The sequence below is a fragment of the Pinus tabuliformis genome, chromosome 9, assembly GCF_031772625.1.
Source record: "Pinus tabuliformis cultivar Carrire ecotype Pingquan chromosome 9, CPIR1, whole genome shotgun sequence".
Lineage (NCBI taxonomy): Eukaryota > Viridiplantae > Streptophyta > Pinopsida > Pinales > Pinaceae > Pinus > Pinus tabuliformis.
The window spans coordinates 606,135,290-606,162,162 of NC_142307.1; the positions used below are offsets into that span (position 1 = coordinate 606,135,290).

The window sequence follows — 26,873 nt, forward strand, 5'->3', positions numbered from 1 at the left end:
CCAAGTCTGGTTATGTGCTAAGGAGTCCGACTCTCCTTTCATGGCTTGCTCCCACTTCTTCCTGGTTTCTACCTGCACTACTTCTTCATAACATTCTAGTTCACCAGAATCAGTTAACAATACATAATATAATGAAGGAGAGTATCGTTCAGGGGGTCTACTTATCCTGGTAGATATTCTAAAACCACTTTCAGGTGTTTGAGGTGCTTGTTGTTGTTGTGGTTGTTGTTCTGGCTATTGATCATTATGCTTTTCAGGCACCATCACTTTTTCTGTTATCTCATCAAGCACTCTGTATTCTTTGTTTTCTTTTTCCTGTTTCTTTTCCTGCAGCTGATCCTTATACAAAACCTTTTCATTGAATATGACATCTCTGCTCCTAATGATTTTGTGTTTTTCATAATCATAAAAGCGATAACCAAAATCATTAACACCATATCCAATAAAGTTACATTTCTTTGATTTTGCCTCAAGCTTTGCTCTATTTTCTTTATTAACGTGGAAAAAGGCTTCACAATCAAAATTCTTTAAAAAAGAGTAGTTTACATTTTTACCTTTCCATGCCTCCTCTGGAATACCACCATCCAAGGAACTTGAAGGCCCTCTATTTATTAGATAAACAATAGTATCTACAACATCTACCCAAAATTGTAAAGGCAATCCTGCATGCAATCTCATGCACCTTGCACGCTCTGTGATTTTCCTGTTCATCCTTTCTGACACACCATTTTCTTGTGGTGTTCTTAGAACTGTCTTCTCTCTATGAATTTCATTCTCTGAATAGTACCTATCAAACTCTTTGCTGCAATATTCACCTCCATTGTCTTATCTGAGACACTTCAACCTTTTTCCTGTCTCATTTTCAACCAAAGCTTTCCATTTCTTGAAAGTATCAAATACATCAGATTTATTTCAAATACAATAAATCCAAGTTTTTCTGGTTGCATCATCAATAAAAGTAACATAATAACAAAAGCCACTAAGAGATGATACCTGAGCAGGTCCGCATACATATGTATGCACAAGCTCTAATTTTTCGCTCTTCTTTTCTTTCTCAACTCTAAGGAATCTGACTCTCTTCTGTTTTCCATAAACACAATTCTCACAGAATTTTAAATCAACATGCTTCAAACCTAGCAACAAATTTCTTGAGTGAAGAACCTGCATCTCCTTCTCACTCATGTACCCGAGCCTATGATGCCACAATTTTGTATCTTCTCCTGTAGAGGTTAAAGCATTAACAGAATTAGAAATACCATTGCATAAATACAATGTACCAACCCTTCCTCCTTTCGCTATTACCAGGGATCCTTTGGTGACCTTCCAGGTTTTATCTGTGAAAGTAGTTACGCAACCTTCACCTCCCAACTGCCCTATTGAAATCAAATTTTTCTTCAGATTTGGAACATGCCTTACCTCCTTCAATAGCCACTAATTTCCATTTTGTTGTTTTATGAAAACTGTACCCATTCCAATGATTTTACAGGGTTTATCATCACCCAATTGAACCTGTCCAAAATCTCCTTGAACATAATCATAAAAATGTTTCCTATCAGGTGTGGCATGGAATGAGGCCCCTGAATCTACCACCCAAGCATCAATAATATTTTCTAATGAAAGAATCAAAGCATCTTGCAACACATCACCTATTGCATTCACTTCATGATTAGTTTCTTGCTGCGTGTCTCCTTGTTTTCCCTTTCGAGACTTGCAGTCTTTCTTTAGGTGTCCTTTCTTCCTGCATTTCCAGGACACTATCCCCGATCTAGAATTGGATCTGCCTTTTATTGACTTACTGCGATATCCAGGGCTCTTTCCTCTTTCCATTTTTCTTCCCCTAGTCTCTATAGTAAAAGCATTACCTGATGTCTCACTGGAGCTTTTCCATCACATTTCCTCACTAAGGATTGCACCGACAACATCATCAAACTTTAAAGTACTAGATCCAGAGACAGAGTTACTAATGGCCATAGCTAAACCATTCCAACTTTCTGGCAATGAGCACATAAATAACAAATCCCTAACTTCATCATCAAAAGTCACCCCTATAGAACTTAACTGACTGGTAGCTGTATTAAACTCATTTAAATGATCAAAAACAAATCCACCTTCTGACATCTTCATATTAAATAAACGCTTCATAAGAAATACCTTATTTGAGGCCGAGGGTTTTTCATATAGTTTGGCCATTGTCGACATTAAACCCTCTATTGTCGTTTCCTTTAAAATGTTAAATGCTACCGACGCTGCTAGGCACAGCCGTATTGTTCCAAGTGCCTTTATGTTGAGAATATCCCATTTTGTGTCTGTCATACTCGTCATCTTCTTTGTCTTTCCGCTCAATGGTTGGTACAGATCTCTCTGATACAGATAATCTTCCATCTGCATCTTCCACAGCTAGTATTTTTGGCCGTTAAATTTTTCGACCCTAAACCTACCATCTTCTGCCATTGCTCCCACTCGAACCAGGAACCCTTCTCTCCTGTGAGTTTATCAGCCAAATAGACCTTCAGCTCTGATACTAGTTGTTAGAGAATTATATATTATAGAGCAATGGAACACATAAAATATTGCAGAAATATAAACACAGAAAACGCTTAAAACAAGAGAGACACAGATATATGTGGTTCACCCAGTTTGGGCTATGTCCACGGAGAAACAACTAGTCCTTCCTTTCATGTTATCCAGCAAACTGAAGAGATACAACCTACAACATATCCACTGTAATTCCCTCTTCACTCTCAATCTCCTCTCTCTTCCTCACTCAGAATACAAATATACATAGACGCAATACAATTCCCTCATTTATAGCGAGGGGTTGCCTTCTAGGGAAAAACCCCTAAATTAAACATAACTTCTACAGTCAGATCTTCACCTAATGAATGGATTAGATTGATTATGAAATTACAACATTTTACAAGGAAATTTTGCATCTATTCTTCGCTTCGAGGGCGCTACCCCCGATCCCCCCGCCAGGGGGGGCTCCCAAAGGTCACAGTTGCACCCCTCCCCCTTGGACCCCCCCTTCAGCAAATATTTTACAGGTGATGTTGCCGCCCCATTACGAACTGGGGTCCAATGCGGCGATACCTTTGAATACAAAAGATAATGAGGCTCGACACCCAACAAAAATATCTATACTTCGCTACCGAGTACTCACAATCATTCTTCGGACAATTCATGTCATGTGTGTAGAAGCAATGGTGGAATTACTAGCATGGTCCCAATTATAATGCTATTAGGTGATTTTCTATTTGTAACAATCTTTTGGAAAGTCAACACAAAGTTGTATGTACTTAAATTTAACATTGTATGGCATATTAGTACCCAAAACATTTTGTTTGAATAGAAAAATCAACAAAATGTGTGATCTAATTTTGTATGATATAAAATCTTCTTAGAAACTAATGACTAGATTACTATATATCAGGGACAACAAAAATGATCTCTTTAGTGTCATTGGGGATTTGTATGGAGCAATTATATTCTTAGTAATCAACAATTATTCAAATGTGCAACCTGTAGTTTCAATAGAGAGAATTGTGTTCTACAGAGAAAGGGTTGTACGAATGTATTATGTATTGCCCTATGCTCTAGCTTAGGTTAGTCCTCTATCATTGTTTCGTTTTATTTTAGACATTCAAAGTCTCCATCTGCCAAATGTTGGGCAAGCATGGTATGGGCCTATAGGATTGCTCATCCAAAAGTAAACATTGGAGTTCAAATCCTTGGGTCAATATGCTCACATCTTCTCACTAGCTCGTATTAGTATTATCCGATGCTAAGGGCACCCTTGGGATTTTTATATGATATTTTTCCTAACTTGGGAAGGTATTGAAAGGTGTTACCTGAATTCCACTATTTTAACACCATTAAGCTAAAATATGGAAACTATACAATTTTCTTTCTATTTATATCTTTTTTGTCACTTCTTCCAATATTATAATCAGATAGGATTCTTGTTTACATATGTAATATTTGATGATTATTTTAACAGGTGATTGATCTTCCTTACATATCATTGAGACAATAGTGATTTGTGAATTTACCTTTCCTAATTAGTCTGATAGAAACCCTACCATACTTTTCTCCAATAGGCAATATAACAGAACTGTTGGATGAACTTACCAAAGAAATTTCATATTCTTCCAAAGAGAATTTTTTTTATTGGCGACCAACAACAACAAAATATGTCAATAGCCAATTGTGAGTTGCATATTGATCTACATTGATCATAGATGACAAGTCATTTCTAGAAGGTTTCCTTATTGCTTGTGCACTAGATTTTACAAGCATCTCTTGACATTGGCTTTTCCCTAAATCAGTGGTATCCTTAACCATTACTAAACCATTTTGATTTGCAAATAAAGCTATAGAATAGTAAATCACTATGATTTTTATTCCCTAGATCGGTGCTACCCTCGCATTATTAGGACCTAATGAATGCATTCACACTCCATTCTATGCTACATTTCTAAGCCTTTCTTGCATTATGAGTACGTAATGTTATCACCATCGGTGATTAAATCACATTTCACTATAGCTTTTCATCAAATAAGTTATGTACTAAGTTCTAATGCAGAAACCCCAATTAGGAACTTCCCATAGCCAAGTATGGCTTTCAAGTCAATGCTTTATTGCTGCAATGAGCTCTAAGGCCTTGCTATAATACCCAATCTTAACCAATAATCAACGAAATTCACAACACCAAACCTTGTTCACAAATTTTGTCAAATAGTTGGTAGGTACCCTCCATTCTCCCACTATTAGTTAGATTTGATCAATGAATTAAACTAATAAATGTAAGCATTTAAACAATTTAGGTGACCACCCATAAATTGTTTGCTTGGGTATCCATTTAAGATCCTTCTCGACCATGGATGCTTTTAGGTGAAAATAAACCATCCAATAATGGATGCATCTCCACTACACATTGCATGTCATGTTATTCCTCTATATTGGTAACAACATACAATAATATGTGCAATTAGGAGAAGATACCCATGTCATTGTTTGTTAGTATATGATAGACATGTTTGGAAGAGTGAGGGGACAACCATGGGACAACTTGTAATATAAATCCATCGATTAAAACATATGGTGAACCATTATCATATTATAATAATCTTGGCAATATCATGATCCTAATTAATTTTTTGGAATGAGTAAGTTATTTATTGAGTACTTTATGTACCTATTCCTCACTTTATTAAGCTTAATTTTTTCTTAAAGGTAGCACCTATTTTATATGGCTACATTCATTAGGTGAGAAATTAATCATTAGGCGCAACTATCCCATAGGGAATATCCCATTATCTAGTAGTTGTTTGGATTAGCCAAGTTCATATTTTAACTAAGCAAAATATTATAGGAATCTATTAGTTTTAAATTGTTATAATTTTGTTTAATGTAGTATATAATTATAACATAATGCTATAATTAATATAAAATAGAGTTATCCAATTATAATGATTATATATAAAAAAGGGTTATGTGATAAGGTTAAAATGTATGTAATTTTATATATGTTTTAAGTAAGGAAAGTAGGAAAATGAAGAATTAAAAGCTAAAAAGTAAAAATTATCTTAGTTTATTGTAATAAAGTAGAAGGATAAGCACATATTGGCCATTTGTAAATTAGAAGTTCTTGTTATATTTGACTTGCAAAATTCTAAATAAAAATAAACTTAATTTCTATACCTAATCCAATCACTTCCATAAATTATCAAACTATTTATGCTTATAATTAAAGACATACGTAATAATAATAACATCTACTTATAATCCTTAAAACTTATAATCATATTTTAATTGTATTTTAACATTAAAACGTTCTCATATCTTAATGAGTATAACCTTGATATTTATATTAAACTAGGCTTTTTTAAAAATTTGTTGGTAATGAATATGATGGTATCAATGATACTTTTCATCAAAATTTCCAATGAACAAGAAAAAAAAATTCAGTAGGAAAAAAATAGTTTGTTTTAATATTATGGATAAAATAGTACATTCTTATTATTGACATTATGTCCTCATAAACCTTGAGAAATTCACAGCATGACTACATTGGGAGGAAGCTTCTGCACTTACATCCATTTGAACTATTGTCTATAAGTTACAACATAATGAAACTATTTACTCTCAGCCATTTTTGCAATTTACACAGGGTTTAATATGTGGTTAAGATCATTTACATTTCTATAGATCACAAACTTAATGTATTATTTTCTTATATGATTTCTATACAAAATCCAATACAAAATTTATACAAAACTTAAAACAAAAAGAAACAGGAATTTTATATGGACTTCTCTGCTATGAAGTTCTACCTTTTTAAGCTCTCTTCAATGATCTATCCCGACACTTTTACATTTTCTACTTTTGTCTCCTCTGCTCATGTTTTCATCATGATGTGCATGCCTTCTTCTGTGTCCTGTAGTCCCTTTTTCGATAATTCATCCGCAGATTTGTTATGTGCCCTGCTGATGTGCTCAATGGATGAATTCTTGAAGGAACTCCATATAAATTTTATACGTATCATCCAACCTTGTAGGGAAGTTTGCTAAATGTTGTTCTTCCCATTAACATGGTCTATTATACATTTGGAGTCCCCAAAAATTTGTACTTGTGGGATATCCAAGAACTTGATAAACCATAATAGTCCCCATAAAGAAACAACATCTGCTTTCATACTTGTTCCTTCTCCCACATACCAGTGAATCTAGAATTCCTACTCTTCTATCAATTTTAAGCAAAATCCACTCCCACATCTTCCTCCTTGAGCTGCTCCATCAAAAAACCCCACCGGATAGTTGTAGAACTGAACTCTCCCCTTCTCTGTCTTCTTCTTTTTATTTTTCTTGGGGTCCTCATTCTGATCTAATACCACCCACTGTTCTATGGATTCATAGATTAAGTTTCCCCCCTTCTGCTGAGACCAAAAATCAAATGATTCTGATCTTTCCAGATTTCCCAGAAAATGACCAAAGCTAGCATTCTCCTGCTTTTACTCTGAGTGCTCCACCATTTTAAACACTCCTCAACTATATTAAACTGAGTGAATGGAATCTGCCTCTTGTTTGTGAAGTGTTTCCAAATGCTAACAGATCTATGACAATGTAAAAATAAGTGCTCATTGTCCTCAGAATTATTCTTGCATAGATAGCATATCCCAGGGCCATAGTGGTTCTTCTTTTGTAAGTTTTCCCATGTCAGAATTTTGTTTTGCCATGTTAGCTAGAGGAAGATTACAATTTTAATTGGAGTGTTTACTTTCCAAAAACTATAAAACCAGCAATATTCAACATTCAGAATTTCCTTCATGCAAATTTTGAGGTAACAGTCTGCCACCTCTACTTCTCCTGAAATCTTCTTCTTTCCAGCCCAAGTCATACAATCCCCTTTGCTGTCATAACTTATCCCTACCTCCTTTAATGTTTTTACCAGTTGTAGCCAATCCTGTTTATACTGATCAACCAAATTCTATTGGAAGAAGTCGCGCCATATTGGAATATTTCCATTCCATTCACTGATCAACTAACTTAGGACATAAATACCTCTTTTATTGAGATGCATTATCAGTTCTACTATCCCTGGTACACCCTCACCTGCTCCTACAATGCAATATTTACCCAGTGTAACACTGTTACCAGATCCAAAAAACCATATAATATTTTGGAAAAGAATATTATTGACCTTCCAAAACTATTCCAGATTTGTGAGCCGCCTTTTTTCGCGATTTATCCTTGTCTAAACCAGAAGGAGAAATCCTTATTCTTCATATATTTGGATCGGATCAGCTCTCCCCAAATACTTCGACTATCGATACCCTTCCACAGTGATTTCAAAATAAGAGTCCATCCAAAGAACTTAATGTTAAGAATGCCCCAACCAGCCAAGATTTTGGGTCTAGTGATCTTTCCCAGCTTCACTAAATGATACTTATTGTTCGTACTTGCACCGGACCAAAAAATTATATTATTTAATTGGTTTAAAATAATAAAAAAAATCACTTACTGTTTATTTAAACTTGATCCTTAACAAACACACAAATATTTTCCACCACACATTAATGTTAGTGTTAGTGTGCAATAAAATAAAATAAATTTTTCAATTTGTTTACGTATAATTAATATTAGCGAATCACAACAAACACTTTCAGTGACAGCTACAATCTTTACTCTTCGGCTCTCTACTGCAGTTGGCCATAACAACGAGCAAGATGTTGTTCCAACGCCCTTTTGTCTATCATTTATCAACATCTAGCGGAATCAGTAAGCATTTATTCGCATACCATCCTCATTTAAATTCTTTGATTCTATCAAAATTCTCAATTTCTCCTCCACCGTTCATAGTCAAATCTTCTGATATCCATAACTTCGTTTCAAATACCAAATCCCTGCAATCGTCGAGACCTTATATCACTCCATACAGAACGGTATACTCCACAAAACTGCCCTTCGAAAGGGCACCCCAACAATGAAATCTCATCATCCAATCCAATTCAGACAACACCTCGGAGGACGACTCAGACGACGAAGAGGAGAAGAAGAAGCGGGCCGAGAGGAGTAGTCTACCTAGGTAGTAGAATGGCCAGTTTTCCGTCACTGACCAGAAAATCGTCTGGTTCTGGCCACCGGCAATCCCTCCGCCCTCCACCACCATCCCCTAGCTCCGCCACCCTCCTTCTCCGCCACCCTCCCCTGGCAATCCTGACATTCCCTGCCATTCCCTGACAAAAAATCTGATCGCAGCTGGAGGGCCTGACGATCGTAGCTGGAGGGCCTGACATCCCCTGACAGATCAGGGATGAGCTGGAATTGCAGCCACGGAGTATTATTTCTGTTTCCAATTCGAATTGAGGAAATGATCACCCGCGCGTTGCTCACTCACATTCCTCTTCGACTCGGCGCTTCCCGCTCTGCAATTCCACTCTACAGCTCGCCACCCAGGTACTCTTCGGTGAACCTGTTAGCATCCTCTCAATCAAGTATCCCTTGGCTTGCAGGGTTTTTCCAGGGTTTAATTTCCATCGTTGCATGAAATTTTCACGCCAAGCTATGAAAGGGGAGCGACGGAATCTTTGCATATACATAATGAATCTTTGCACCTGGAAATGAAATGAATAATGAACGAACTGTGGTGACTTTGTTGGGTTGGCGTATGGCTAGATCATAGGCATGGTGGTAAAATTCATTGAGGAAGAAATTGTTAGGCGTTGTGGCTTAGCTCGCACCCGATCGTTGATGAGATAAATATTTGCAGCCCTAAACACCGATGTACATTCTCGTAAAGCGCCAATGAACATGGGTTAACAATTCGCTGATAAGGGATCTCTTTAAGCGTCGATTTTTGAAGGGCAACCTTAGGATTGAGCTGTGAACCCAAAGCCTGATCGTACTGATTATTTGACACCATAGTTAACCTATGGTGATGATAGGCCGTGCCTAAAAGCTCTCGATCCATATTTCCTCTTATCCTTTGACGTGGGCACCCGTCTTAATCAAATAGTGGCTACAACGATCCACAATTCTATGTATTGGGACACTTCTATCACTAGTTACTGTCACTTAGCGAGCTTGCTTTACAAGGATATTGTCAGAGCTCACTGCAAGTGTGGAATTATGAACATATATTTATATATTGGAGTGGAAAGATCATGTAGTCGATAAACCTATGGTGATTATAATGCCATCTACTTACATCGTGCCCTTCCCTCCCCTCGGGCCTAACTTCACCATTCATCTGATACATCTTATCATTCTTACTCATTGACTAAGTCTGTAACCTTGACTGTTCAAGGAGCAGGTTTCATTTGTCATTACACACACCTTTATATACCATACAAGGAATATACATGTTTCAGTCCTCGAGGGGTTCTCAAACAACAAGGCTTGAAGTCATTACAAAGATATACTCATTATGATCTCAAACATGTCACAAGCTAGAATTGAACCTGGGTGGGGAGGATAACAACATTTCTCCCAACCACCCGAGCTACATCCAATTGACACACACAGTCTCCTTTTTATAAAGAGTAAGGGATGCATGTAAGCTCATGTCATTGCTTTTACATCAATACCTATAGCAGTCATGAAAACAAATTGAAGAGATATAATTCCATTCTCCATTATACCTGGTAGACTTCCCTGGTCAGTCAGAGCTGTCCAGAATGGCTACAGTCCAAAATGAAGCCTGAGGTTTCAACTTATTGAACTGATAGCCCATAGCTATCATTCCAGTGCAAATACTCAGAGTGGATTTGTATTTCATAACTGGCTTAATATGAACTCTGTTTCAGGTGCTCTGTGAAGACTAAAATGCATCAGTCGTCTTTACAAACTAAGGGATATTTCTTCAGTTCTCTTGCTTTTCCAGAACGAAAGATGGAACTCCATTGGCCTGTATGTAGTCCTATGAATGGCTTCATTATTCACCATGGAACACATCCAACATCTCATGAGTTTGTCCCATAGAATTGGGGACATCAATTCTAATAAGTCCATTAGCCACTAAAGTTGTTCCCATGGACTTCAGTTGATTCAAATGGTAAATAAACCAAGCTTGTTGGCCACTGAATCTGAGATCGTTGTTCCTACTTAAGCCCCTCAGCACAAACAATACAATGAACTAATCATTGAGTCATACACATACAGCTCTTCAAGCCATCACAACTCAACCTACAGATGGAAGATTACATTTGCCAAGCCAAATGACCAAGGCAAGGCATACAACTCTACAGAAGTGCATTCCTCAAGGCCCCTTGTAACCATCTCCACGCTCGGAGTTCCGCTCCCTCTAGGAGCCATTAAAGCTAGCTAGTTATTCTCATAGAACACAAACAATACTCATTCTATTTTACCATATATCTCAACATGGCATTACTTATACTTGCATATAAAGACACATTACTTGATGTGATTGCTAATCTGGATATTGATGTTGGGCTAATAAAGAAAGAAGTAAAATTGCTCTAAAGCATAGAACATACCATTGTTGCCTAAAATTAACAATAAAGAACTAAGAGACTAGTTTAAATTTAAGTGTCTAGCTAATAGAAGATATAAAATGACGTGCGAGTACAACAGTGAGAGGAGTAGTAGTCTTCATGCGCATGCCAATCAAAATGCAAAGGAGTGGTGACGTGAAGGGGTTTGATTTGTGTCTTGTTTGTTTCATGTTTGTAGAGTTTTGATGTAAATGTACATTGTAGAAAGCCCTTTCATTCAAGTCTAGTCTTGCTTAGCGAATCGTGACACTAAAAAAACATGGCCAACATTCATTGGATTGCATCTGTTCATGTTGTCAGAGCAATCTTTCCTTTAAGGAATGCCTTGTTGAAAGTGAATGAGGCAAGAAGCAACCTCTTAAAGGAAATGCTTGCATCCCAAATTTTTGCTTCCTTTTGTGCTATTTATTTTTGTCATTATTGAGTGATTGATATTTTAGACCTCAAAAAAAGCATAAAAGAGGTTTTATATTTATATTAATGTTGAATAACTTGCTAAGATTGAAATTTTGGTTTTGATGTCCTTGCATATTGTTTGACCAGATTAGTTTAAAATGGGCAAGCAAAAGAAATGGCAATATATCATGGATCTTGAGGTGCAAGACCTCAAAGGCAAAATGACTTTCTCTAGTAAAGACTTGGTTTGGACAGAAATAAATACAAAAAACAATGGTATTGATCGTGTTGCTGTAATCCCGTTACGACGAGTTGCTAACTTTATCAAAGGAGAGTGAGAAAATCCTATTGCTCCATGTAAATTTGTACGAAAAGCAAAGGGTAAACCAAGAGAAATATCTACTGCTGCATTGCAATATGATATGTGAGTATTTAAAATATATATTGTTTAGATCTTTTGAAACCATGGTTATCTTTCTTTGTATGTACTAACAATTTAAATTTTTGGTTTAGTTATCATTGTTCATTTGGCCCAGAGGACAAAAGAGGAAATCTTTCAGCTAAACGAAGGACCTCATTTGTGCAGAAGAGGGGTTGCCAATGCCACTTTATTGTGAAAGTTATGCATGAAATTCCTGATAGAGCAATATTAACTTTCAATATGTATGAACATGAAGATGGGGAAGGTTGGGCTTGTCATGGTCAATGTGACACTTCAGGTGAGACCAGGGCCTTGCTTAAGCCAAAGCTTTCGAGGGACATTGTTGCATATGTAGAGAGTTGCTTCTTTTTGGGAGTGCCTATTGATGTAGTGTATAGAACCCACATTAAGAGACATGTTGACATCGATGTGGCAGCTCGAGATAGAGATTTCTTCTTATGTAGGAAAGATATTGTAAACATTTATAATAGGTTGGAAAAGGGAAATCATCAACTTCACAAAAATGATGAAATGAGCATAAACCTTTGGTATCAAAAGCATCAGGAAGATTTTTTCTTTTACCAAAAGCCCAATGGTGTGGAGGTCCCTTTTATAATAGGGATTCAAAAAAAGTGGATGTTTGAGACAATGGTCAAGCTATCGCACAATAGCTTAATAGCCATGGATTCAACATTTAACACGAACAAATATGGGGTAAGTCAGATGCCAATGATTTATTGAATATATTTATTTAAGTTGTATCCATTCAAAATGATTAATAACTTGTATTTGAATTTATGTATTTGAATTTATGTAATGTTGAAAATGACAGTATCAGTTGTATACACTCATGGAATTTGATGAACAACAAAGCGGGGTGCCTGTTGCATGTGTCGTGGCATCACGAAACACATCAGATGATATTGCAATATGGTTGGAGCAGCTCATGCGCAAGTGTTTCCAAACCCGTCCTGATTGGAAAGTCAATGCTTTCATGGTTGATGATGCACTCGCTGAAATCATTGCCTTGAGGTAACTTTAACATTGTCATGATATAACCAAACTTGCATTTTTTCCAAAAATACCACACTAAAATGCATTGAATATGGCAGGAGGATCACAGGTTGTGATGTGATCTTATGCGTTTGGCATGTACAGAGGGCTTGGTTGAAAAATGTCAATCGGTTGGCCACTAGTTCCATAAAAGCCAAAGAGATGTTCAGTGAGTTAGGTTTCATCATGAAACACACTCTCAATTATGAAGTGAAAGATGCAATCAATCAATTTTTTATCAAGTTTGTAGATGAAGAGAAGTTCTTAGACTATTTCAACAAGAATTGGGTCACTGGAGATAAGATTCGTAAGTAAACATTTTTTTCATATTATATGCATTTTTTTCTTTTATAAAGGTGATATAGTGAGACTGACATCGTTCTATTTGCAATTAGGTATGTGGGTGAAAGGTTGTCGGGAGTTTCCTCATGCAAATGAGGAGACCAATAATGCTGTTGAGTCATACCATTGTTACCTAAAAACAACATTTCTATCTAATAGAAGGAAAAAATGTGCCCGGAGGATGCATTGGTTATTGCATATACTACTAACAATAGTTGAACCTTGTTATTGGTTCAAGGAAATCTTAAAATAAGAAGGATTCCTAAACAACTACAAGAGAGAAAAGCAGCTAGAATCATCAGTGGAACGAGCAAGAAAAATTATGGATACTGATTGTTGTCCTCATGAGAACATAACCCGTGCTTATTGGGTGAGAAGTCAGACAGATCAAGGTAAAAAAATACCTTGTCACCTGGTATCATAAGGATTTTATAACGTGTGAATGTCCATGGTCTATCTGTGGAAACATTTGCAAGCATGCCATAAAGGTTAATTGGTTGTATTTCCAATCGGATAATTCAAATCCATTGCTTAATCAACATGCAGAGGATAACATATGCAATGACCCACCTGAGATCAATATAGAGCCCCAAAACCATGATGAAGATGTCAATGCTACTCATATGGCCACAAATGTTGTTGATGCAGACACCGAGACACTTCATTTGGCAAGGGAGGAGTTGTTTAGCTATACACATCTCATTTTAGATAACCCTCCTACTACTTTGGCGAAGACAATCCAGTTGACTAATATGCTTAAAAAAATGTTGGATGAAGCCAATAATTTGCACGTTACTGATTTTGACTTCGCACCTGGATTGGAATCTCTTGATCCATCTTTGAAGAGGAAGAAGAGTTTCCTTAGCCCCACAAAGAAAAGAAGAAGTAGCAGAAAAAACAATGGTTTGGAAATTGATTTAAATGTTGATCCATCAGAATATGAACCATTTGAGCTTCGATACCTCAATAAGCGAGGACGTCATCGATCAAATAATGTCGTCTCTATGGTTTCAGGTGAGTTTCATGTGTTGAATAGAGTCATGATTTTAGATTTAAGTATTTAATCATCACTATTCTTTAACATGTGGTATGTTTATTTTTACAGCAATGTAATAATCCCCAACCATGGCGATAACCAAGACCAAAAGGAGATGCAAGACCATCCAATCTTACTTGCCATGCCAGGTACATTTGACACTCTTTCATTGTGTGTGCACAGATACCTTGATGCTCTAGAAAATTTCTTTGCGATAACATTTGATTTTTTTCTAGGTAACTATAGAATAAGTGGAGAAGCATCATCTTCTACCATGACTGATCATCTATAGAAGGACTTCAATTCTAGTGGGAATCAATGAGGTATGCACAAAGAATAGATAAGCTAGGTTATTATGGTGTCATCAGGTGGCCCTTTATCATATGATAAGTATATTTATGTTTTCCCATTGTTATGTTGTTATAAAAATACCTTTTTCATAATCTGTTCATGGACATAATCTATTCTCTTAAAGTTCATGAAACTTTGTGTTTTGACATGGAATGTTGGGTTGCTTCAGAAGGCTCTAGGTACATTGAGAACATGGGTGCCTACAAAATTTGAGGAAAGTTTGAGCCTTCATCAGTGCAATATTAAAAATATGGGTGCCTGATGAGCACCGAGGAATGTTTGAGTCCTCATCAATGCAAAAGTAAAAGTTTAATTATATGCCACTACTCTCCTGAAGTTTCATGAAATTTTGAACTTTGACATGGAATGTCAAGTTAATTCAAATGGCTCTATAATTGTTCAACAAATTTAATTGTTGGTTCTTTTTATTGCAATGTTTCTGTATTTTCTCACGTAATTGGTCTAATACTGCAGACTAAGCTGTAACAATGTTGTATACACACCACAATTTGGGAATGAATTAGTGTTTTGGACATCAATCTAAATTGTTCTTCAAATATATTCTCAAATGTTAGATCTGTTATATGATCAAAACAAATCTAATTTTATTTACGGTGTTCATATTTAAGAAAGAAGCTCTTGGGTTCATAGCATCTTGACGTGCAGTTTTCTGAACCTGTTGCTTTTGAACCAAGTCAACCTGAAACATGCATTCTTAGTTATTATAATGCTTCAATTATGAACTCTGTTACCAACTGCACAACCAAATTTCCCATCAGTTCTAAAAACATGAAGCAAACAAGACACAAATCAAACCCCTTATTTGGAATTTTGAACCCTGATTTGGTATTTTTGAAGAAGATTACAAACTTGCCCATGCCCAGGTCTGATACCACTTGAAAGCTTGGTATTGCATATTCAAGTGTCAATGTTTGATACATTGGATGCTTGTGTGAATTTATTATCTTTCCATCATGGATCAGCATATCATATCTTTGTTTAGATGGACATAATGAATCACTTCTAGAGGCTATAGTTTCTTTTTTCTCCTTGTAAACAAATAAACCCTTAGATCCATACTAGCCAATACATCATGCATACTGTCCATACTCTATAACCTTCAATGTTTACATAAATACAAGTTTGTAGTTTTATAAAGTACAAAAATAAAAAATATGTCCATACCAACCAACACATTTGTCTCCTTTACATAAGAAATCATGGTGTTGTCCATGCTTTTGATGCCTTCCTCCTGTCATTTGTGCTGTAGATGATCCATCCTCTTGTTAATTAATGACTTGAACCACTAACTTGACATTGCTTCATTGTGCACTGTGACATTTTTATCTAACTTCTTCGGAAAATGAGGAACTGATGTGATTCATCTTAATGCAAAAATTTATAAGATTCGACAAACCCCTGTTCAGCATTGAAATTGATGATAGCATTCCATGTTATTAATTATCAATGTGTCTAATATTTTGACCCACATCTATGTAGATTTATATCAGAAAAACTTTATAATCATGATTATTTAGGGACTGCATTAAGACCAGACCTTAAATGGAAGATAACGCTCATCTTTTGCATGAACGTTGAACATTCCGAAGTGCTACTCATGGGCAATTTTCTTTCCATAGGTAGGCATTTGATGTGAAAAAAACATTCCCTTAGTGAGAAATGAATTGACATTGATTAAATTGACTTGCTAGTTTACTTTCTTGTAGAGATATCACAAAATTGGTAATATTGTAAGACATGAATTAACCAAGTTAAACAACAAGGAACACAAATGTTGGTCAATTTATTGGTTTAAATCCTACACACTTAATTACCAATTTCAGGGTGTAGACTTGCGGGATACAAGCACTGTATATGCAGAGTTTAGGGCATTAGTGGCTTTATAACTTATGCTACAAACAAATGACAAAAAACAATTTTAGGGAAGAAAAATTTGGCTGTAAGTTCTAATAATCAAAAGCAAATAGTTTCTATTCTATTTTCTCAATCATATCTGCAATGCAAGGTAATTCCAAGTTGCCAACTCTAAGCAATCAACTAGATACTCATTCAAGCAAATTGGAAGTAAATCCCTTTTATGCAATTGGCTTAGGAACAAAACCATATAAATGTTTGATGATCTATTGAAGTGGTAAATCCAAGTTAAGAAAATCCTAATGGAGCGTTTGCCTAACCACAGGCTTTGTCCTGCAGAGCTTCTCTTCTGGACACCGTGATTGGAAAGGGTCTCCTAGAAGAATCGTAATGCTTTCAGGCTATCTACATTACACTTACATACATTTAGTAGTTATCTAACTACTCTATGCATACAAGAAAAGAAATGATCCTACCTATGTTATGGAAACTCACTTGGCTCATGCTACAACATTGAAGCTATTATGGGTTATAAATAGAAATGATAGAATGAATTTAGGGAAAGCACAACACTAGGCCAGGACGGGCATAAAACTTCATTAATCAAATCAAATGTTAGAATGATGTTTTGTTGTCATTTAAGCTAGCGGGTTGTTGTTGTGCATAGTGCCTACTGTTCAGTCAAGGTGGCAAAGGCTTAGTCTTGTTGGGCTGAGCCAGGTGTAATATTTGTGAGCATGAAGTAGACATCATAGGTGAGGACCTGAATGGGATAAATTCAGAAACTGAGTCCAATGGACAAACAAATAAAAAGACTTCTCCCAATATTGCAGAAACTATGAGGAGCTTGACAGTAGAACTTCAAAGATGCAGAGTAGATAATGAAATGTTGATCAAATCTTAGGAAGAACAGAACCAATTGAAGGCTTCCATGCTGCAAATTTTGATAGACATACAAAGACAAATGCATTATGGACAGAATTCAAACAATCATGCTAGTAGGACTAGGGATAGCTCAATAGTAAAACCAGATTACCTTCTACTTCGTAAGGGGTAAAGATATGCAATGTTCAGCTATAAGAAAATGAACTGAATCTAAACTGTGGTGATTGAAATTTTGTAAGGAGCAACTGTGGACCTTCTAAGGTATAGTGAGAACAGGTTGCCTAAAAAGCATGGAGCTATGGTTGAACATAATACACTCAGATAATCGAATTGTTGTATATTTCAGTAATAACAATCCACAATTGGAGCATCCATAACAAAATATGATATATACCTCTATGTATATATCAGATTTCAATGATCTGAAATTTGGTGACAACTTAAAAAAATTTGATTTGTAAGTAGAAGTACTTTGCAGTGAGTATAAATCCTTGAAAGGTTTAGTGATCATTCTTGGTTTCCAGGTTTGACTATAGAAATTTGAATGTTGGAAATGATGAAGGGAGAATGAAACTAGATTCTAGAATTGTAGCAAAGTGTGTTCTCCATCTTAAGATCTTGGTGACAAACTTGCTGCATAGGATCCAAGTCTAAGTTGGTTAGATGCATATTCTATAGCAATTGTATGGTTTGTTTGATTGTAATTCTGGAAATGAAAAACCCTTTTATCCTGTAAAAAAACTAACTAAAAGTTATGATTTATGTAAGCAATTTTAGCCTTTTGATATCTATGGAAAGAAGCTTCATTACATAAGTGATCAAACTGAAATTAGTCAGTCTTTTTCCTGTGATAAAAAAAAGTAAATAGTGAGATAAAAGCTAGGTTGTATAACCTAAACCTTCGAGTTGTAAAAAATTGCACATATATCCCTTTTGAGCAATTGACTTGAAACAAATGAAGAAAATAATTAAGTTTACATTCTAGAAGGTGGTTGATTTCATATAGCATAACAAGGCAACTTAGGAATATATCCAATCACAGTCTTGGGGATAAATAAAAGGTATATATGATGCACTATGATCCTTGCTTTAATCGTAACGTTACACTGATCTAGTAGATGTTTTAAGATGTCTATAAATCTATCTCGAGTTCAAGAAACTATTCATGTTACTTGATAAGGGGTAAAAAGGATGGAGTTATGGTTGAACATAACTGGGGTTTAATACACTTAGAAAATCGAATTGGAGTATATTTTAGTGATACCATGCATGGCAATCGACTGATATAGAGTCTGTAGGAAAAATCACAATTCCAGCATGCATAACCAAAACGAAATTCGAAGATACCGAGCTCTATGTATATACGGTTGTAGAAGTATCCTTGTGGGCAATCATTCAATGATCTGAAATCTGGTGACAACTTAACAAAAACCGATTTGTAAATAAAAGTAGTCTGTAGTGAGTATAAATCCTTGAAAGGTTAACGAGACATACCAAGCAACTAAGAAGAGCATTCAAAGCCAGATTAGGTTGTGGGGATGGGTTAAGCAAACAATTGACAGTGTATACAGTATGGAAGGGCAAGAATGGAAGTGGAAATAAAATTGAAACAATAAAAAGCACACCGATGGCTAAAAACAATAATTAACAAAGAGAAAGAAGATACAATCCTTTTTTCATTGAACAACAATTTTTTTTTCATATTTACAACTATTAAGATGCATGTTACAAAAACTGAGAGTTAATAGAACTGTTAACATACATATCGCAAAACTTAAGCTTTACAAAGTAATTAAAGGTATTAGATCTACTTGATACCGAGAAAGATATTGTCCATCGAAATTGTGAAGGTTCCCTTTAGTGAAAATGCACGTAACATGAAAATAGTTGCAGAGATGTTTTGTTTATATTCTGCAAAGGATATTTGTAGAAGACTTGGAAAGAAGATTTGAAGGTGGTCTTTTAGAAGGATGCAATCTAGCTTGCCATCTGCATCTTTTATTGTACATTGCAGACTGTGTTTATAAGAAAATAGCTTTTGTCACCGTAATTTGTACAATAAAGCATGTTATTGACTTGACAATCCGATGTTCTAATCAATTGTTTACACTCGCTACAGAATGGCTTGTATGGCGGGAAAAATAGATCAGCTCGTTTGAGAACCCCAATAATCTGTTGTAGTTCAATTGGGAATACACATATTTTTGTTAGGTTTATAGTAGAAGAATAACATAAGGAAAAGAAAAAATAGTAAGAGAAAAAGCAAATAGTTCAAGAAGAAATAGAGAAATGCTTATAAAAAGTTCAAATGCATCTCGAAACTTTGTTGAGCATTTGCTTTTGGTATATTTTATAAATGAGTAGTAGTTGAAAAACAATTGAAAACTTTCTTGGAGCTTTGTTTTGGCAAGAGTGTGTAGATAAGATTTTGTTAATTCATCATTAAGTGGCTCAAAGAAGCTTGATAAACATGTATGTATGGTATGCAAATTTCCCATGACTCCTTTCATCACTGATCAACAACCAACGAACAAATCACATAGCATATCAATATCTCTGCCACTTCAACACTGGCAATGGGCCTCTCACTTCTGGATTAGTGCATGCAAATCTAAGGGGAATGTCCCTAACATATCCTGTTGATCCAAACTTTAGAAATATGCTATTTGAACGCTTCAAACTAGCAAGTAAAATACATAGATCTGCAAATAAAACTTGCAGATCAGTGAACAGATTCTTGAAATCTTTAAATGAATCTTCGAAATCAGCAGTCAAGGGTATCTATTTATGTGATTGACCAGGGCCTTGTCCTTGTGAGTGAGAAAAGAGGGTAGGAAAGAAGAAAATCAATAAAGGAGTTGTGAATCGAATCTTGCTGATTTATGAATATTAAATCTGAAAGTTTCAGTTACAGAGAATATCCTACAAGGGATTTTTAGCAATTAAACCACTTGAATAAACCCAACAACGTGTCTTCAATTAATCAAAGCTGTTACAAACACGGTCTAAACAAATCTTGGATCTCACTATTGCTCAAAAGAACCTAAGGGGACATGAGATAAATGTCACAAATTAATTCCTTTTAGTGACCTACAAGAGTAGCTTAACCATAGCCATTAACTTAGAAATAAGATGAGGAGAAAGTTGTGATTTTTCTGAAGAATAGTGAAGGACATTGGGCATTGATTATTAAACTACCATTCTTCTTTTTCTCTTATGGATGAAGGTGATACCAAACTGTCCAAGCATAGAAGTTCTAACAATAGCACTTATCTTCCAAAACGATCGGTAATAGAACAGTGCTCAACTGTATAACATTAGCTCTACATCTGCATGATAATTAGGGAATGTATGCTACTCTTCTTCTTTGTAGAACACGTTGAATCTGAATTGAAGAATACAATAGAAATTTCAAGAATAGCATTGGACATTAGGATTGTGCCATTACTCTTAAAACTGAATCCCATTTTAGGCAGAGTTGATCCTCAAAATATCTATCTGAAAAGAAGCAATGATTTTTAATATGAAATCATGCAATTGTAAGCATCATATCTTATCAGAGTTAGAGGGAGGTTGAGAAGACTTACATTTTTCATGAAATTATGATATTATGCCTTTTATCATGCATGCAAGTACTATTGATAGTGCTTCTATTGATTGAAGATAGTTAAATTTCAGTACATGGTAAACACTAACCAAACCTACAACTAAGAACACTTAGAAAACTGGAAAGCTATAAGAAACTTTCAGAACTGCTTCTTTATGCAAGATCTGAAAACATTTAAGCTAACCAAAAAGTTTTGAACAACAAAAGAAAACAACAAAACTTAGAAAAACATATTTGTTTTCTTTATTAACTCCGGAAAGAAAACAAAACAAAGTGGATCCGCTCTTTTGTAAACTGAATGAATAACAAAAGTAGAGGGAAACTACTACTATTGCACCATCCTAATTAACTTAATTCAACCCTAATTCACTTCTAAGAAAGTGCGCCCAAGGTGCTTTCAGAGGATTCCTAGAATAGAGAGCCTCACTCCTAGACTAATGCACACTAGTCTAAAACTGGAAACCTCATCTACCATGCACTTTTCCTATAAATTGATAACAACAATTAAAGGATAGAAACAGTGCCTAAAACAAGGATGTCTATATTTTCACTATAAGAGATGAGACAAATTGAAGAGGGAGCATGCATAAACCTCATTGACATACCATTCTAGATTTCCCACCCCAAGTAGACAATTATCTATTATCTATTGGATGAGGAGGACACATAGGTAAAGAAACCTTTCATCACTGATCAACAACCAATGAACAAATCACATAGCATATCAATATCTCTCCAGAAAAAAAGATCTGAGAAGGTGTTTGGAAGGATCAAACAACATCGTAATGTATTGATGATAATCACAAAATCATGAACCAGTTACTTTTCTCAAAATACATTTGTCCATGTACATGGAATATATTACATTTGTCCATAAATTTGTCTCCCATACAAAAAACAGTAATCATTGCATGTTGGGGAAAAATAAAACATTAATAGGTTCTTCTTTAGTGAAAGAACCATGCTATGATAGACCCCAGAAAAATGATAACAACAACCCATTCGCACAATGGGGATTTATATTGATGGTGATCAATGATTTCTATTGCAGTGGATGGTGATCCTATGTCATATTTGGCATCTACATATGTGCTTAAAAATGCTCTGGACATTATATCAATGGACATCTTTTCAATATCTGCGGAGTGATTGATGGTAAAATGTTGGAATTGACAACTCCAATTTATTGCTTCCTTATGAAGAGGTTTCAAATTATCCTTCTGAACTCGATAGATGCCTTTCATCTGATTACATATCAACTCCGAGTTGGTGAAGACTTCAATATCATTGACATCATGTTGTTTTGCCTCTTTTAACCCTTCAACAAGGGCAATGTAATATGCCTCATTGTTTGTCGTCATTCCAAGCACTTATCTCTTTCCATGAAATAAATGATTTGTTGCCATATTGTAAAGGACGAATTTAATAACTGCTCGGCCTGGATTTGGAAAGCAAGACACTTCAATGCATAAACGCCACTTTTGCACCATTTTTTACACTTCAAAAACCTGAAAAATAAATAACAATAAATTCATGTTAAACAAGTAGACAATTATCTATTTCCTAATACTCAACATGTTTTTCAATCATATATAATTAAAAAAAGCAGATAATTTGTGTTCATTTACACTGCAACACTTTTAATACTCGCAACTATTATGCAAAAAACACATTTAGCAATCACCACTTTATATAGATGAAATGCTCATTATAGGACCCAAATACATCTATGAGTTTTAAAATAAATGATACTCAAGGAAGTGAATATTGTATGCAGTTCCCTTATTTTTGGATGTGTGAATAGGAATAATTCTGATCATAGACTAATTCACATCATTTTTTGGTGTGTCTGTTGATAGTAAGTACAGATTCCCTTATTTTCGGATGTGTGAATAGATTAATTCAGATCACAGTGTAAGATGTGTACAAACTCTAAGATGTGTACAAACTCTAAAGCATTGAATAAAACAACAATCAAATATAAGATGTAAGATGTGTACAAACTCTAAATCATTGAATAAAACAACAATCAAGTATAAGTTTCCAACGAGAATGGACAATCTAATGGATAATTTGAGTGGTATGGGATACTTTGCAAAGAGACTTGAAGAGTGAATATCACCAAATCAAGATCAACGAGGGCAACGAGTGGAACTATGCATTCTAGACCAAAGGCAATTTGTACGAGTGACTAGTTTTGTCGTTTGAATTGACCAACACCACACTGTCATGTGATTAGGCACTAGTAAGTTTGTAGTTCTTTATTTAGATGATATTTTGATTTTCAACAACTACACAGTGGAACAACATTTGACATTGGTGTATGAAGAGCGAAGAAAGGATAAGTTTTGCATCAACTTGAAGTGTCAGTGCTTCAAGGAGTTGGGTTACCTTGGTTTCATGGTGCCCAAGGATCGATTGTGCATGGATCCAAAGAAAGTGAAGGCAATATCAGAATGACCTACACCTGCAGCATTATAGAGGCTAAGAGTTTACATTATAGCAAATGTTTATAGGAAGTTCAATGACAATGACAAAATGTATGAAGGTGCAAGGATTCCAATCGAGCTCATAGGCACAACAAAGCTTTGATAGGTTAAGCAAAATATTACAAGGAATTTGTGTAAGCATTACCCCATTTCAACAAGATTTTGTAGGAGGATTATGATGCAAGCACAATAGTTGTTGGCACGGTATTAACGCAAGAAGGGCAACCAATAGCATTGTTGAATGAACCTGAATGAAGTGCAACACAACTATTCAACTTATGATATTGAATTTTACCCTAATTTTCAAGCACTAAAGAATTATAGGCAATATTTATTGCTGTGAGATTTCGTACTATACATAGACCATTAGGGATTGAAGCTTATCAAACAACATGTGTTGTAAAGATATCGGAAATAGATCAAATTTTTGAAATTACATATTTGTGATGAAGCACAAATCCGAGAAGAAGAACAAAGCCATAGATGTGTTTCGTAAGATAGTGTTGATGTTGGTAACAATGAAGAATGAGACAATTGGCTTCAAGAAAATAAGGACTTGTTCAAGTGTGACAAAGACTTTGGAGAGGTTGCAAACATGTGCAATTGGATTGGCTCATCCAAGGGGGGTCTTTGCTTAGGAAGAAGCAATTATGCATACCAAAAAGTTTGACATGTGAAAATCTGATGAGAGAGTTTCACAATGATAGATAATAAACTAGAACACTTGAGCATGATAAAACACAAATTTGACTAGAAGAAATATATTATTGATCTAATATGAAGGCGGTTGGAAAATTAGTGGTATGGTGCAAAATGTCTCAAATGGTGAAGGGAGTTAGTCAAAATACAAGATTGTATACACCATTGTCAATTCCAAATGTGTCTTGAGAGGACATATCAATGGAGTTCATTCTTGGAGTATTGAGAACATAACACAAATTTGATGCAATATTTGTTATGGCTGATAGGTTCTCTAGGATAGCACATTTCTTACCATACAAGAAGATCAATGATGCAATATATCGAGTGAAGATATTGTTCAAGGAGGTGGTGTAATTGCATGGATTGTCAAAGATGACCACATCCAAAGATGCAAGGTTTCTTAGTCACTTTTGGAAGAGGTTGTGAAAGAATATAGTAATAAAGCTACAATACAATTCGTCTTGACGCCCTCATATAGATGGACAATCCAAAGTCTTGGAAATATTCTGACACACTTAGCTAGAGACTAGCCAAAACGATGGAATCAAGTTTTGGTGCAAGCTCAATTCACATTTAACAATTATGTGAATAGGTCGACAATATTTGTACTTTCAATATTGTGTATGGAGTAAGAGAAGATGAAAGAACATATAAGGGAATGGAAGAACACCAAAATAGCTGAAAACATGCGAGAAGGTGGAAGAGTACCCAACCGATAAGTCTCTAAGGCTATAAGCCTATTGATCTCCTGCAAGTGCTATATCAATAATCTGTTATTATCTAACCTGTATTAAAGTTAATTCTAATATGCTCCAACCTACAGGCAATTATCTATGAAAGTTTCCTCTAGGGAGACTGCAGGGGAGCTACTTCCATGAGAAGAAGGGCTTTCGAGATGACAACTAGCAGATGTCTGGATGGGTTGCCCTTGGATGGATTTGATTATGGATCCATCCTCAGGCAATGCTGTGAATTGCCTGTTGGATATGTGCATATTCCTGTGGGTGTTGTAGGGCCTCTTTTGCTCGATGGCTTTGAAATCATGGTTCCCATGGCCACCACCGAGGGCTGCCTGGTGGCCAGCACAAATAGAGGTTGTAAGGCCATTCATATGTCTGGGGGTGCTACAAGCGTTCTTCTTAGAGATGGCATGACCAGGGCTCCTGTTGTTCGATTCCCCACTGCTAGGAGAGCCGCACAACTCAAGTTTTACTTGGAACATCCCAATAACTAGAAAAGCTTGTCTCTCATCTTCAACAGGTATGGTGATACAAATTATTTTTTGTTCTTTTCGATCACATGCGTACACACTCTAATAATTTTATCGCTCCAAAATCCCTTAATGCTATGTTGTGATATGCTATTATCAATCTATCAATCATTTAAGAGAATCAGATTGTTGTATACCAATCTTGTGAGTAGTGATGTGATGTTCTTGTGTATGTAATAACAGCACCAGCAGATTTGCCAGGCTGCAAGGAATCAAGTGCGCAATTGCAGGAAGGAATCTGTACATGAGGTTTTGTTGTTCCACTGGAGATGCCATGGGGATGAATATGGTGTCCAAGGGCGTGCAGAATGTTTTAGATTTCCTTCAGAAAGAGTTTCCTGATATGGATGTTATCAGTGTTTCTGGTGAGTCTCTCTAGGCCATGCAAATCTTAACAATTCTGATTGGAAGTTGGGTTTTAAATCATCCTAATTTCACTAGTTCTGTGGACTCTTGCATCACTGTGCATTCTTTGGTCGCCTTTTTTTCATTGTGTTGTTGAAAGTTTTGTTTAATATAATGTTTTTGGCCCGTCATCAGGTAATTTTTGTGCGGACAAAAAGCCCACAGCTGTAAACTGGATTGAAGGGCGTGGGAAATCAGTGGTGTGTGAGGCTGTCATCACTAAGGCAGTTGTTAGCAAGGTCTTGAAAACCACTGTTCCAACCCTGTTAGAATTGAACATGCTCAAGAACTTAACTGGATCTGCACTGGCTAGTGCCATGGGCGGCTTCAATGCCCATGCATCCAATATCGTCTCTGCTATGTTTATTGCAACAGGCCAAGATCCTGCCCAGAACATTGAGAGCTCTCATTGCATTACAATGATGGAGGCATCTAACGGAGGCAAGGATCTGCATTAATGTGTTTTTAATACATTCTTTGGGTCAGGAAATGTAAGTGAAGAAAAGCATCAACGGAGCTCTATTTCCATTCGGGTTTTGATTTGAGTAGTTATAAAGCAGAATGTGAGGTGAATTGGCAATTGCTTTGCTTGGTTTTGTTGCAGGTGGGAACAGTAGGAGGTGGAACACAGTTGGCTTCACACGCTGCTTGCCTCAATATGCTTAGAGTGAAAGGAGCTAACGTGGAATCTCCTGGGGCGAATGCTCAGAGGTTGGCGAGAATTATGGGAGGAGCCGTTTTGGCTGGAGAGTTGTCTCTCGTGTCTGCTTTGGCTACAAGCCAACTGGTTAAGAGCCATATGAAGTACAATAGAAGTTCAAACAAAGAAACCAAAACAATGGCCACCATGCCTATGATCTAGCCATACGCCAACCCAACAAAGTCACCACAGTTCGTTCATTATTCATTTCATTTCCGGGTGCAAAGATTCATTATGTATATGCAAAGATTCTGTCGCTCCCCTTTCATAGCTTGGCGTGAAAATTTCATGCAATGATGGAAATTAAACCCTGGCAAAACCCTGCAAGCC

General features: G+C 35.9%; 2 pseudogenes; both read left to right on the forward strand.

Annotated features, from left to right (window-relative positions):
• Positions 1-8,224: 8,224 nt before the first annotated feature.
• The window catches only part of LOC149150045 (uncharacterized), a 28,234-nt pseudogene continuing 9,585 nt past the window's right edge, over positions 8,225-26,873 (forward strand).
• Positions 12,510-26,705, forward strand: LOC149150046 (3-hydroxy-3-methylglutaryl coenzyme A reductase 1-like; annotated as a pseudogene).